The 15,511-nt window shown below is 39.7% G+C and overlaps 1 long non-coding RNA gene across 1 annotated transcript; it reads right to left on the bottom strand.

The window, feature by feature from the left end:
• Positions 1-12,899: 12,899 nt before the first annotated feature.
• On the bottom strand, positions 12,900-14,837 carry LOC127128094 (uncharacterized). The gene is made up of 2 exons (XR_007805674.1): positions 13,428-14,837; positions 12,900-13,303 (listed from the first exon to the last, which is right to left on the bottom strand). It is a non-coding gene; the product is annotated as an uncharacterized LOC127128094 (long non-coding RNA).
• Between the last annotated feature and the right edge of the window lie 674 nt (positions 14,838-15,511).

Below are 15,511 nucleotides of genomic sequence, written 5' to 3'. Positions count from 1 at the left end.
TATGAGGGTGATACGGAGTGGCGATCTTGTGTTTAACGTTATATTTCTTCAGCAGATTCTCCATCCGTTTGTTTAAAAAATGAGTACCTTCATCATTGATAAATGCTCTCGGCACTCCAAATCTCGAAAAAATATTACTCTTCAGAAAAGTCACAACCACTTTAGAATCATTGGTGGGAAATGTCACTGCTTCCACCTGTAACACCCCGATAATAATATGGTAATTATTTAAATTAAGTTAATAATATATTTATTAATTTAATTAGATAATTGGATTATTATTATTATTATTTTGGAACAATATTATTGGATTTTAGTATTGGAGTATATAAGTGGGAATAATAAAAAGTCCCAATTTTTGGAAAAAAAAAGGTTTTCACGTGAAAAGGAAAACAGAGCAAGCGGCTGAAAGGGGGAAAGGGCAAAGAGGCAGAGCAAGAGAAGAGGAAAAGTTTGAAGCTAACGGAATTTGCCGGATTAACTCAGGTAAGGGGGGTTTATCGTCGTTTGATGGGTCTTATGGGATAACATGTAATGGGTAGTGATGAACCATGGATTTTGACTCTGATTTGAATGATGCATGCTGAAATTGTGAAATATTTGATGAACGAATTTGGATGATAATTGACGAAAATTCGTAGGAATTAGGGGTAGTAAGGTTAGCGATTTGGGAAGCCGAATGTGTATGATCTGTAATTGATAAAACGAACGAACATGTATGAAAATTGAACGGTAGAAGGTTGAGATTGTAGAGATCTCGTAGCAGAGAAAACCCATAGCAGATCTGGAAAACTGGATTCTGGTCATACGCGTATGGCACTAGGCGATACGCGTATGGGATGGCTTAGAAAAGGGAGTTTTGGCGCTGGTACGCGCCATACGCGTGTGATGCGCGTATCCCATGAGTGGTACGCGTATGGGGTATACCATACGCGTATGAGTGAAAAAGATGATGTTTTGAACGTGAAATTGTCTCTGTTGGTACGCGTACGAGGATGTGGTACGCGTAGCATACGCGTATGGGCGTGGGCAATACGCGTATGGACTTGGTCAGGAATGGGCAATACGCGTATGGGCATAGGCAATACGCGTATGGGCAGACTTGTGGTTTTCTGAACTGTTGTTGTGCAGTTTTTGGTTGTTTAGGCTGAGTGATGTAACTTAGCTGATGTATGACGTAGTAGGGATCATTTCCCGTTGTTTTGAGTAGTATAGGTATTAGTAGAGTGTGCTAATACTGTGTTTGATTATGCGGCATGATATGATATGCTTTTGTGATAAAATGTGTTGATGATGTGTGATGGTATGCATGATGCTGTGAATGTATCAGTTATGTATGCATTTGTGAATAGACTGTTTTATGGCTTAGAGTGTGAGCATATGTCTATTCTTGAATGGTTGTTGTTGTTGCATTGCTAGGTGATTAGCATGCATATTGTGGCCTTTATGGTGGTAGCTAATTCCCATGGTGAGGAATTAGTGAGTAAATCATTTTGATTGTTGTTGATGTTGCATGCTAGGTGATTAGCGTGCATAGCATAGCCCTTGGGGTGGTAGCTAATTCCCATGGTGAGGAATTAGTGAGTGAGTCACTATGTCTCAAATGAGTGGGACTAGTGAGCTTGGTAGCCGTGCCTGGATTTGGACGGTGAGGTTGAACTATATGTTCACAAATAGTCGGTACCGCATGCATGGAGTCTCATTGCATAATATATGTATGGCGTATAATATGAATGGATGTATTCCAATATTATACGTGTGTTTGTGTTAATGTTGAGTATTATGTTGAGTGGATGTGCTGTTACTGAATATATGTCTGGATTAGGGTGATGAAGTGTGTTAAATTACTTAACATGACATGATATTTTATAATACTTATTATATCGATTGAGGAACTCACCCTTACAACTGTTTTTCAGGTAACGAGCAGTGATTGAGTAGGAGCTAGTACTTTGGAGTCTAGAGTAGTACTTAGTGGGTCATGCTCTGATAGATGTAACATCGGGAAGGGATGTTTTAAATGTTTACTGTTGGTTGTGAACCATTTCACATGTAATGTGTTACATGTTTTGATTGAATTGATTTATATCCGCTGCGATTTATGCAAATGTTTATTTGATTTAATAAAGAGCATGACTGTTATTTTGGAATATGGTGTGAAGTGATTACGTGACACCCTTAACTGCATAATTACTCTGATGTTGTATTTTGATATTTAATTAAATTATTGGGGTATTTTAGAAGGGTGTTACATTAGTGGTATCAGAGCATAGTCGGTCGAGTCGAGTCGTAATTATTTTGTTTTCCCTGTACGGGATAGGTGTTGTGTAACCCTATCAGTACTTATTGTTTTAGTTTGTTGGGTTCTCAGAATAGAGATGGCTGGAAGAGGTAGAGATGATGCTGCGATTGCTGAGGCTCTGGGTATGCTAGCTGGAGTACTTGGAGGAAATCCGAATGTTGTGGGAATGGGAGCTGCTCGTCAACTGAGTGAGTTCCAGAAGAACAATCCTCCAATGTTCAAGGGAGCATACGATCCAGATGGTGCTCAGAAGTGGTTGAAGGAGATCGAGAGGATCTTCCGAGTGACTGAGTGCGCCGATAACCAGAAGGTCAGGTTCGGTACGCATATGCTGTCAGAGGAAGCTGATGATTGGTGGGTTGCTACCCGCACTGAATTGGAATCGGCTGGGAATGCTGAGATCACTTGGGCTGTGTTCAGAGAGAGATTTCTGAGGAAGTACTTTCCAGAGGATGTTAGAGGCAAGAAAGAGATAGAGTTCTTGGAATTGAAACAGGGTAACAGGTCTGTTACTGAGTATGCTGCTAAGTTCACAGAGCTGTCAAAGTATTACACTCCCTATAATGAGGCTGCTGGAGAATTTTCGAAATGTGTGAAGTTTGAGAACGGGTTACGTCCCGAGATTAAGCAGGCTATTGGATATCAGCGGATCAGAGTGTTTTCTGACTTGGTTGACTGTTGCAGGATTTTTGAACAGGATTCCAAGGCTAGAGCAGAGAGCTATCAGCAAAGGGTTGATAGGAAAGGCAAGAATCAGAATGATCGTGGAAAACCGTATGCAGCTGGCAAAGGTTTTCAGAGACAGAGTGGGATGAAGAGACCTAGTGGGGGAGACTCTAGTGCCCCTACTAAATGTTACAGATGTGGTCAGGCTGGACATCACATCCATGAGTGTACCAGCGCTGAGAGGAAGTGTTTTAAGTGTGGAAAAGGTGGTCATTTGGCAGCAGATTGCCGGTTGAATACTGTGACTTGTTTCAACTGTGGAGAGGTGGGTCATATCAGTCCACAGTGTCCTAAACCGAAGAAAGAGAATCAGTCGGGAGGAAGGGTCTTTGCTTTATCGGGTTCTGAGACTTCTGCAGATGATCGTTTGATCAGAGGTACGTGTTATATTAATAGCTTTCCTCTTGTAGCTATTATTGACACCGGTGCTACTCATTCCTTTATATCTTTGAATTGTGCTGTGAAACTTAAGTTAGAGATATCTGAGATGCATGGTAGTATGGTGATTGATACTCCTGCGAAGGGTTCAGTGACTACTACTTCCGTTTGTTTGAATTGTCCTTTGAGTATTTTTGGTAGAGACTTTGGGATGGACCTTGTGTGTCTTCCACTAGTGCAGATTGATGTTATTCTGGGTATGAACTGGTTGGTGTTTAACCGAGTATATATCAACTGTTTTGATAAGACTGTGATTTTTCCTGAGACTGAGGAAGGGAAGAGTTTGTTCCTATCAGCGAGGCAGGTGAATGAGGCAGTAGCAGATGGGGCAGAGTTGTTTATGCTGTTAGCGACTTTGGAGGCTAAAGATAAACTGGTGATTTGTGATCTAGCCGTGGTGTGCGATTTTCCTGATGTGTTTCCGGAAGAAGTGAATGAATTGCCGCCAGAGCGTGAAGTTGAGTTCTCGATTGATTTGGTACCTGGTACTAGACCGATATCGATGGCTCCGTATCGTATGTCTGCTGTTGAGTTAGCTGAATTGAAGAGTCAGTTGGAAGATCTGTTGGATAAGAAATTTATCCGTCCGAGTGTGTCACCGTGGGGTGCACCAGTGTTATTGGTTAAGAAGAAAGAAGGTACTATGAGGTTGTGTGTGGACTACAGGCAACTGAATAAAGTGACGATCAAGAATCGGTATCCTTTGCCGAGGATTGATGATTTGATGGATCAATTGGTTGGTGCGAGTGTGTTCAGCAAGATAGATTTGAGATCTGGGTATCATCAGATACGTGTGAAAACTGAGGATATTCAGAAGACTGCTTTCAGAACAAGGTATGGACATTATGAGTATTCTGTAATGCCTTTTGGTGTGACTAATGCGCCTGGAGTATTTATGGAATATATGAATAGGATTTTCCATCCATACCTAGATAAGTTTGTTGTAGTGTTTATTGATGACATTTTGGTGTATTCGAAATCCGAAGAAGAGCATGCTGAGCATTTGAGGGTGGTTTTAGGAGTTCTACGAGAAAAGAAGTTATTTGCTAAACTGTCTAAGTGTGAATTTTGGTTAGAAGAGGTCAGTTTTCTTGGTCATGTGATTTCAAGAGGTGGTGTTGCTGTTGATCCTTCTAAGATAGAAGCGGTATCTAAGTGGGAAGCTCCGAAGTCAGTTTCTGAGATAAGGAGTTTTCTTGGACTTGCAGGTTATTATAGGAAGTTCATTGAGGGATTTTCTAAGTTGGCGTTACCGTTGACGATGTTGACTAGGAAGGGGCAAGCGTTTGTTTGGGACTCAAAATGTGAAGAAGGTTTCCAAGAGTTAAAGAGAAGGTTGACTACTGCTCCTATTCTGATATTACCGAGTTCGTCAGAATCATTTGAGGTTTACTGTGATGCTTCATTGTTGGGTTTGGGTGGTGTGTTGATGCAGAATAAGCAGGTTATAGCTTATGCTTCGAGACAACTGAGAGTTCATGAGAGGAACTATCCGACGCACGATTTAGAGTTGGCAGCTGTGGTATTTGTTCTGAAGTTATGAAGGCATTACTTGTATGGGTCAAGATTTGAGGTTTTCAGTGATCATAAAAGTTTAAAGTATTTGTTTGATCAGAAAGAGCTGAATATGAGACAGAGGAGATGGTTAGAGTTTCTGAAGGAGTATGACTTTGGTTTGAATTACCATCCGGGTAAAGCAAACGTAGTGGCTGATGCATTGAGTCGGAAATCATTACATATGTCTATGCTAATGGTTAAGGAATTGGATTTAATTGAGCAGTTTAGAGACTTGAGTTTGGTGTGTGAGAGTACTCACAATAGTGTTAAATTGGGAATGTTGAAGTTAACGAGTGGTATTCTGGATGAGATTAGAGAGGGTCAGAAATCCGATGTGCTTTTGGTGGACAAGTTGACTCTAGTGAATCAAGGTCAAGGTGGTGAATTCATAATGGATGAGAATGGTGTTCTGAAATTTGGTAATCGGGTATGTATTCCGGATGTTACCGAACTTAAGAAGAGTATCCTGGAGGAAGGACATCGTAGTGGCCTGAGTATTCATCCTGGAGCTACAAAGATGTATCATGATTTGAAAAAGTTATTTTGGTGGCCGGGAATGAAAAGAGAAATTGCGAGTTTTGTTTATTCTTGTTTGACTTGCCAGAAGTCGAAGATTGAGCATCAGAAGCCGTCTGGGCTAATGCAACCGTTGGCTATTCCAGAGTGGAAGTGGGATAGTATCAGTATGGATTTTGTTTCTGGTTTACCAAGGACAAATAAAATTTTTGAAGTTATTTGGGTGATTGTTGACAGATTGACAAAGTCGGCTCATTTCATTCCGATCAGAATGGACTATCCGTTAGAGAGATTAGCTGAGTTGTATATTGAGAAAATTGTAAGTTTGCATGGTATTCCGTCGAGTATTGTTTCGGACAGAGATCCTAGATTTACATCGAAATTCTGGGAAGGTTTGCAGAAGGCTTTGGGAACTAAGCTGAGATTGAGTTCTGCATATCATCCGCAGACTGATGGTCAGACTGAGAGGACGATTCAGTCATTGGAGGATCTTTTGAGAGCTTGCGTTTTGGAAAAGGGAGGTGCTTGGGATTGTTATTTACCTTTGATTGAGTTCACCTACAACAATAGTTTTCATTCGAGCATTGGTATGGCACCGTTTGAAGCTTTGTATGGTAGGAGATGTCGGACACCTTTATGTTGGTATGAGTCCGGTGAGAGTGTTGTGGTTAGACCGGAGATTGTTCAACAGACTACGGAAAAGATTAAGATGATTCAGGAGAAGATGAGAATTGCTCAGAGTCGTCAGAAGAGTTATCACGATAAGAGGAGGAAGGCACTTGAGTTTCAAGAGGGAGATCATGTGTTTCTTCGTGTTACTCCGATAACTGGTGTTGGTCGAGCTTTGAAGTCGAAGAAGTTGACACCTCGATTTATTGGTCCTTATCAGATTTTGGAGAGGATAGGAGAGGTAGCCTATCGTATCGCTTTACCGCCGTCACTTGCGAATTTGCATGAGGTTTTTCATGTGTCTCAGTTGAGGAGGTACATTCATGATCCGTCGCATGTGGTCCAAATAGATGATGTACAGGTGAGAGATAACCTGACTGTTGAAACATCACCTATGAGGATTGAGGATCGAGAGTTGAAGCAGTTGCGGGGTAAAGAGATTGCCTTGGTGAAGGTAGCTTGGGGAGGACCAGCAGGTGGCAATGTGACTTGGGAACTGGAGAGTAAGATGAAGGAGTCTTACCCAGAGTTGTTCGCTTGAGGTACGTTTTCGAGGACGAAAACTCTTTTAGTGGGGGAGAGTTGTAACACCCCGATAATAATATGGTAATTATTTAAATTAAGTTAATAATATATTTATTAATTTAATTAGATAATTGGATTATTATTATTATTATTTTGGAACAATATTATTGGATTTTAGTATTGGAGTATATAAGTGGGAATAATAAAAAGTCCCAATTTTTGGAAAAAAAAAGGTTTTCACGTGAAAAGGAAAACAGAGCAAGCGGCTGAAAGGGGGAAAGGGCAAAGAGGCAGAGCAAGAGAAGAGGAAAAGCTTGAAGCTAACGGAATTTGCCGGATTAACTCAGGTAAGGGGGGTTTATCGTCGTTTGATGGGTCTTATGGGATAACATGTAATGGGTAGTGATGAACCATGGATTTTGACTCTGATTTGAATGATGCATGCTGAAATTGTGAAATATTTGATGAACGAATTTGGATGATAATTGACGAAAATTCGTAGGAATTAGGGGTAGTAAGGTTAGCGATTTGGGAAGCCGAATGTGTATGATCTGTAATTGATAAAACGAACGAACATGTATGAAAATTGAACGGTAGAAGGTTGAGATTGTAGAGATCTCGTAGCAGAGAAAACCCATAGCAGATCTGGAAAACTGGATTCTGGTCATACGCGTATGGCACTAGGCGATACGCGTATGGGATGGCTTAGAAAAGGGAGTTTTGGCGCTGGTACGCGCCATACGCGTGTGATGCGCGTATCCCATGAGTGGTACGCGTATGGGGTATACCATACGCGTATGAGTGAAAAAGATGATGTTTTGAACGTGAAATTGTCTCTGTTGGTACGCGTACGAGGATGTGGTACGCGTAGCATACGCGTATGGGCGTGGGCAATACGCGTATGGACTTGGTCAGGAATGGGCAATACGCGTATGGGCATAGGCAATACGCGTATGGGCAGACTTGTGGTTTTCTGAACTGTTGTTGTGTAGTTTTTGGTTGTTTAGGCTGAGTGATGTAACTTAGCTGATGTATGACGTAGTAGGGATCATTTCCCGTTGTTTTGAGTAGTATAGGTATTAGTAGAGTGTGCTAATACTGTGTTTGATTATGCGGCATGATATGATATGCTTTTGTGATAAAATGTGTTGATGATGTGTGATGGTATGCATGATGCTGTGAATGTATCAGTTATGTATGCATTTGTGAATAGACTGTTTTATGGCTTAGAGTGTGAGCATATGTCTATTCTTGAATGGTTGTTGTTGTTGCATTGCTAGGTGATTAGCATGCATATTGTGGCCTTTATGGTGGTAGCTAATTCCCATGGTGAGGAATTAGTGAGTAAATCATTTTGATTGTTGTTGATGTTGCATGCTAGGTGATTAGCGTGCATAGCATAGCCCTTGGGGTGGTAGCTAATTCCCATGGTGAGGAATTAGTGAGTGAGTCACTATGTCTCAAATGAGTGGGACTAGTGAGCTTGGTAGCCGTGCCTGGATTTGGACGGTGAGGTTGAACTATATGTTCACAAATAGTCGGTACCGCATGCATGGAGTCTCATTGCATAATATATGTATGGCGTATAATATGAATGGATGTATTCCAATATTATACGTGTGTTTGTGTTAATGTTGAGTATTATGTTGAGTGGATGTGCTGTTACTGAATATATGTCTGGATTAGGGTGATGAAGTGTGTTAAATTACTTAACATGACATGATATTTTATAATACTTATTATATCGATTGAGGAACTCACCCTTACAACTGTTTTTCAGGTAACGAGCAGTGATTGAGTAGGAGCTAGTACTTTGGAGTCTAGAGTAGTACTTAGTGGGTCATGCTCTGATAGATGTAACATCGGGAAGGGATGTTTTAAATGTTTACTGTTGGTTGTGAACCATTTCACATGTAATGTGTTACATGTTTTGATTGAATTGATTTATATCCGCTGCGATTTATGCAAATGTTTATTTGATTTAATAAAGAGCATGACTGTTATTTTGGAATATGGTGTGAAGTGATTACGTGACACCCTTAACTGCATAATTACTCTGATGTTGTATTTTGATATTTAATTAAATTATTGGGGTATTTTAGAAGGGTGTTACACCATCCACTTTGATACGTAGTCCACTGCTACCAAGATGTAATTCTTTCCAAATGAGGGTGGAAACGGCCCCATGAAGTCTATTCCCCATACATCAAACAACTCAACTTCCAACAGAGTGTTTTGCGGCATTTGATTTCTCTTAGAAATATTCCCCGTTCTTTGACATCTATCGCACTTCTTGACTATGTCTTGGGCATCTTTGAACAATGTGGGCCAATATAGACCTAACTGAAGGACTTTAGTTGTTGTTCTATCACCACTAAAGTGTCCTCCATAATCTGAGTCATGACAAGCTCTGAGTACATCCCTTTGTTCCTCTTCCGGGATGCATCTTCTGAACAACCCATCTACTCCTCTCTTGTATAGGAATGAGTCATCCCACAAGTAGAACTTGCAATCATGAACAAACTTTTTCTTCTTGTTAGAATCAAAATCATTAGGGATTACACCACCTACCAAATAATTTGCATAGTCTGCGAACCATGGGATACCGATGACAACGAGGATGTGTTCATCAACAAACTCATCCTTTATTGGTCTCTTTTCTTCTGTTTCTTCAATTGGTGACATTCGGGATAAATGATCAGCTACGGTGTTTTCACATCCCCTTTTGTCCCTAATCTCCACATCAATTTCTTGGAGGAGTAAGATCCACCTTAAAAGCCTCGGCTTAGAATCCTGTTTAGCGAACAAGTATTTCAAAGCAGCATGGTCAGTATAAACGACAACCTTCGATCCTAACAAGTATTGCCTGAATTTGTCAAATGCATAAACCATGACCAATAACTCTTTCTCAATTGTTGCATATTTCATTTGTGCAAGGTTTAGCACATGACTAGCATAATAAATGACATGTAGCAACTTCTCTCTTCGCTGTCCTAGAACCGCCCCTACAACAATATCACTAGCATCGCACATGATCTCAAACGGAAGAGACCAATCTGGGGCAATAACAATTGGTGCTGAAATCAATTTGTTTTTCAATGTCTCAAAATCTGTGGTACATTCTTCGTCGAACATAAAATCATTATCCTTGAACAATAGAGTGGTCAGCGATTTTGCGATTTTAGAGAAATCTCTTATGAACCTGCGGTAAAAACCTGCGTGTCTAAGAAACTCCTAATACCTTTCTCATTAACCAGAGGCGAGAGTTTAAATATCACTTCCACTTTTGCTTGGTCAACTTCAATTCCTTTGTAGGAAATTTTGTGACCCAAGACTATTCCTTCTCGCACCATGAAGTGACATTTTTCCCAATTCAGAATTAAATTGGTTTTCTGGCACCTGTCTAAAACAAGAGAAAGTTTAGTTAAATAGTTATCAAACGAGGATCCAAAGATCGAAAAGTCATCCATGAACACTTCCATATGCTTTTCAAGCATGTCGGTGAAGATAGAAGTCATGCAACGTTGGAAAGTGGCTGGAGCATTACACAACCCGAATGGTATTCTTCTGTATGCAAACACGTCATAAGGGCATGTGAATGTTTTCTTCTCTTGGTCTTCCGGAGCCACTGAAATCTGATTATACCCGGAGTATCCATCTAGAAAACAGTAGTAATCATGTCCGACTAGCCTTTCCAACATTTGGTCAATGAATGGCAACGGTAAGTGGTCCTTTCTAGTTGCGATGTTTAACCTCCTGTAGTCAATACACACGCGTCAACATGTAACTGTCCTTGTAGGGATTAACTTATTCTTCTCGTTTCTTATGACGATGGTCCCTCCCTTTTTTGGGACCACATGCATCGGACTCAGCCAAGGGCTGTCAGAAATAGGATATATAAGACCCGCGTCTAACAATTTCACCATTTATTTTCGAACTACTTCTTTCATTGTTGGGTTGAGTCTTCTCTACGGTTAGACCACCGGTTTGTGGTCGTCTTCCCTGAGAATTTATGCATGCACACCATAGGGCTAATACCTTTCAAATCCTCAATTGCCCATCCAATAACATTTTTGTATTTTTTTAGGACTTGGATGAGCTTCTCTTCTTGGATATTCTTGAGACTCGAATTTATTATAGCTGGGCATTTACCTTCAGAATCGAGAAAGACATATTTGAGATTTTCAGGAAGTTGTTTCAACTCCGTTCCCTTCTTGGGCTCTTTATCCTCCTCACTTGTTTGAGGTAATCGTAATTCTTCCCACCGGTGTGGTCGAGATCCTTTCCAAGGGGGTTGTGCATCCATCATGGCCAGCACTTCAGATTCCCCGTTGTCCATTTCTTTATCACTGTCGAAAATGGACAAACTCAACACTCTTTCCAAAGGTAACTGTGGTGCATTCAAAGGACTATCATACGTCATCACTTGATCCAGAACCTCTATAGTATGACTGGTGCAAATATCACCTTTTTATTTCATGGTGTTTCAAACATCAATCTTTAATTCCTCATTATAAACCTTCAACATCATAGTCCCTTCTTCTATGTTGATCAAGCATCTTCCCGTCTCTAAAAAGGGTCTCCCAATAATGAGAGGGATCTCTTCATCTTCAAGCATTTCTAGAATCACGAAATCCACCGGGAATACAAACTTGTCAATTTTCACTAGAACATCTTCAACAATACCATAAGGTTTCTTAACCGAATGATCGGCGAATTGGAGTGTCATCCTGGTATCTTGCACAACCCTTATACCAAGCTTCTTGTAAATGGATAATGGCATGAGACTCACACTTGCTCCTAGATATATAAGAGCCTTTTTGAATGACCTATCTCCAATGGTATAAGGAATAGTGACCGCTCCTCGATCTTTCTTCTTCATTGGGATCTTCATACCCTACAAAATAGCACTACAAGTTTCGCTTAGAATAATCGGGTTGGTGTCGATGGCAGGCCTCTTAGAAATGATATCCTTCATGAACTTGGTATAAGTAGGAATTTTTCCAAGTGTTTCCAAAAGCGGAATGTTAATTTCTAGCTTCTTGAACAACTCTAGGAACTTCTCAAAGTTTTTCTCATGTTGCCCCTTTTCTTGTTTTTGGTGGGAAAAGGAAGCTTAATGACCGGCTTAGGCTCAATGACTTTTTCTTGCACCGCTGGTTTCGGTGCAACCACTTCTTCCATCACAACTTCATTTTCTTTAATCTCAAGATCCACTTTGATCAATTGATCTTCCTCTTCAGCCATCTCCTAAAGTACTTCATGAGATATACCACTTGTTATTGTCACGGTTCTCACATTATTATGCTCTCTAGGATTTTTCATAGTTGCACTAGGTAGAGCACCTTGTGCTTGAGAACTCGAGGCTAATTGTTGTGCTATTTGACCCATCTGGACTTCAAGATTTTTTATGGATGCGATGGTGTTTTTCTGATTGTTTCGGGTTTCTTCTTGGAATTGAACATTATGAGTTGTGTCATACCCTGAAATTCGCCCACACCCTTCACATTGATCTTATAGGTCACTAATCCCAAATATTTGCATATCATCCTCATTCATTCATTTCATTGAATAAGCATGGTTCGCCATATGCAGGCATCCTCTTGGCATCATGTTAATAATGATTCAGATTAATTATAACTTCGTGTTGATTTCAAATTCAAATTAACTTTTGAAGTTAGATTTGATCTTTGAAAATAAATTCGGTTTTAGAAATCATTTCGTTCTTTTTTCGAATTAATTTTGGAAATTCAAGTTGAGTTGGATGATCCGAGTTGATTACTGAAAAGTTGAATTGGTTTTGGAAATTTAATCATGATTGCATTGAGCCCATTCATTTCTTTTTGTTAAGCCCATAAGTTTGGCCCATTAACCATTTTCCAAATTAATCCATTTTTCTAAACAATTTTCAAATCCACATTCGTTATCCAATACTCATATCCATTTTAAGTCCAATTTCATTTTTCATTAACCAATTCTAATTTTTAATCCATCTTAGTTCTAAATCACTTTTATCTACATTAATCCATTTTCAAAACCAATTTCTCAATCTCATTTTCAATATCCAACTTCATGTTTCCATTAGACCATTTTTGTTTAAATCCATTACTAACCCATATCAAAACCCAATCCAAATTTCATGTTAATATCCATAATCCAATTAATATCCAAATCCAAATTCATGAACCAATATCCAATTCAATATTTCAAATCCATAATACAAATCCATTTAATTAATCCAACTCTAATCCATTCATGACCTGAATCCAAATTCTACTTTTCTAGTATTAATATACATTAAAATAAAAGCAATTTGAAAATGGCAATGAGAAGAAAAGATGATGCAAAAGCAATACATCAGTACAATGCAAACAGAAGCTGCAACTTAAGTGCGTGTGAGAAGCTGCTAAAGCTACAACAACAAGCACTTGAAACGCACGCTGAGCCAGCAGCTACACACCAAATCCAAATGCAAGCCAATGCAAATGTACTCCCAGCTGCTATACACCTGCAGAACCATGCTTCTAACACCATCAATCCACAACAGCAACTCAAAGCCGCTACCGAAGCCTGCACAAACTAACAGCTTCAAACACAAGTGTTGCTCCTATCATAAGCTAGTACACACAAGCCAGTTAAGCCGACGATGTAAGCCATTTCAATAACAAATTCACTGCATAAATAACAAATTAACCTGCATAATTTCACAATCCAATAACAAATCTAAAAAACTTCCTAACTTCTTCTAATCAAACTCAGCCCTATATAATTCACGAATTCTTCCCTCTCTCAGGAGCTCTCTTCCATATTCTTCCTCTCTTCCATTCCTTCAACCTCAATTCTTCAGCCACCTTCAACATCCTTCAATAAACTTTTCATAACAGAAACCGAAACCGGGGTAAAGCCACAACCTGCCACTCTCTCATCAACGTCTTCAATTCGCCATCCTCCATAGCCTGCGAAAATCTAAGCAACTTCACAAAATTCAGACAGAACCTCGACGGGAGGAGAGAAGATCGAAACCGAAAAAGTAGAAGCGATCCTCCACGAAATCAAACTCGTCATCACCATCTTGATTCGTCAATCATCACGATTCGGCAGCTCGACGTGACGTGCTTCATCTTGATTCAATACCAAAAGAACGCATCGAACAACAACGACGCAAAGCCCTCTCAGAATAGCTCAAGAAGAAGGATCGAGCGAAAACCAGAGCAGAAATATGCGATACCTGTTTTGTGAGTTTTCCGATTCAACCTCCACATTTAGATTTTATTATTTAAACTGGTGAAGCAAGAAGGTAGGTTCGACGATGGTTTTGAGTTGCGAATTGGTGTTGCTTTGCTTGGTGCGCCACGATTTGGAGAAGGTCAAGCTTTGCGCGTCCAGAGACGGCGCCGTTGTTTCAGCACTGAGGTTTGGGATTCGCTGTGTCGTCCTTGCTCCGCCGTTTCCACCGCCGTTCGTCGTCGATTCCGCCGTCGGTGTGCTGAACCTCATGTGTGTGAGGATACTTGGTATCGTTACCCCTCTCCAGAGTATCACACGTGGACTGTGGGCCTCTAGGCCCGTCCATTTCCCTCTTGGAGCCTCCACTAATCCACATACGCCCCCCACCGTTGGGCTTTGCCCTAACAAGTCACCAGGGCCCATTTCATGTTAATTGTGTGTTAATTACATGTTAATTAATTTTAGAAATACTAGAATTCAATAATTTTAGGATTAGAGATTAATTGTGGAAATATTAAAAATTGATTTTAGAATTAGTTAATTAGAATATTAGAACAATTAGAAATAATTTTAGGATTTAGAATATTTTAGAAGTTAATTAAACAATATTAAGTTCAAACTTTTAATTAGAAATATTAGAAATATTCTTAGAAATAATATTAGATCTAGTTTAGATTTTAATTGATTTTAACTAGGATTTTTATAAAATAGAAATTTAATTCAATATTAACCATAATTGTGAATTGACGATTGTACCCCTAAACTTAGATATAGGCTAATCTTGCATGCTCTCCTAGTTTTAGGACTTGCTTATATTTTAGATTTAATTTCCATTCGATTGACACTATTTTTTTTGCACTCCGTTGTACTTTACATGTACCCCCCTCCCCTTTCCAATGTACGCATTTACTTTCTTTTTATTGCTTTATAGCTACTCCTTAGGCATTAGGAACGTTCACCATTTCGCAACCAATAATCAAACCCTTGATCCAACGTCAAGTGGTCCTTTTTTTCAAATCAAATTCAATAAACAAACCCTTGATCCAACGTCAAGCGGTCTTTTCCAAATCAAATTCAAAAACACAATAAATGGCGATTAGGATCGTACGTCACGAGCCTTAAGCGATAAAGAAGGGATGAGACTGGAGCTTTCCTACACTCATTCTGAATGCTTCGAACACAAGACGTTTGGCTTGACCGTTTGAGGTATTCACCTTTATCCATAGTCTTTAGTACAATCCGAAATCAATAACACTTTCTTCAAAACTTAAAAACAATTTAACGCATTTAAACCTTTTGTTTGAGCCTTAGGGCGACACATTCGAAAACCCTTCTTCAAGGTAATAAAATCAACTAAACAAACACAAACAATTTCAAAACCACGAACTACGAAGGCTCTGATTTCTCACTTCAACAAGTGGGCATACGTAGGCACGAGGATCCATTCCTTGGCGAGCACACTAATTTAAAATCTACCTCTACTCCGCAAACCTTTGGCAAGCAAACATTCGATAAATAACACACACGTAAGCGCAAACATCCTAGATGGTT

The sequence above is a fragment of the Lathyrus oleraceus genome, chromosome 3 (genome assembly GCF_024323335.1).
Source record: "Lathyrus oleraceus cultivar Zhongwan6 chromosome 3, CAAS_Psat_ZW6_1.0, whole genome shotgun sequence".
NCBI lineage: Eukaryota > Viridiplantae > Streptophyta > Magnoliopsida > Fabales > Fabaceae > Lathyrus > Lathyrus oleraceus.
The sequence above is the reverse complement of the archived record's forward strand: the minus strand, read 5'-3'. Positions and strand labels throughout refer to the sequence as shown.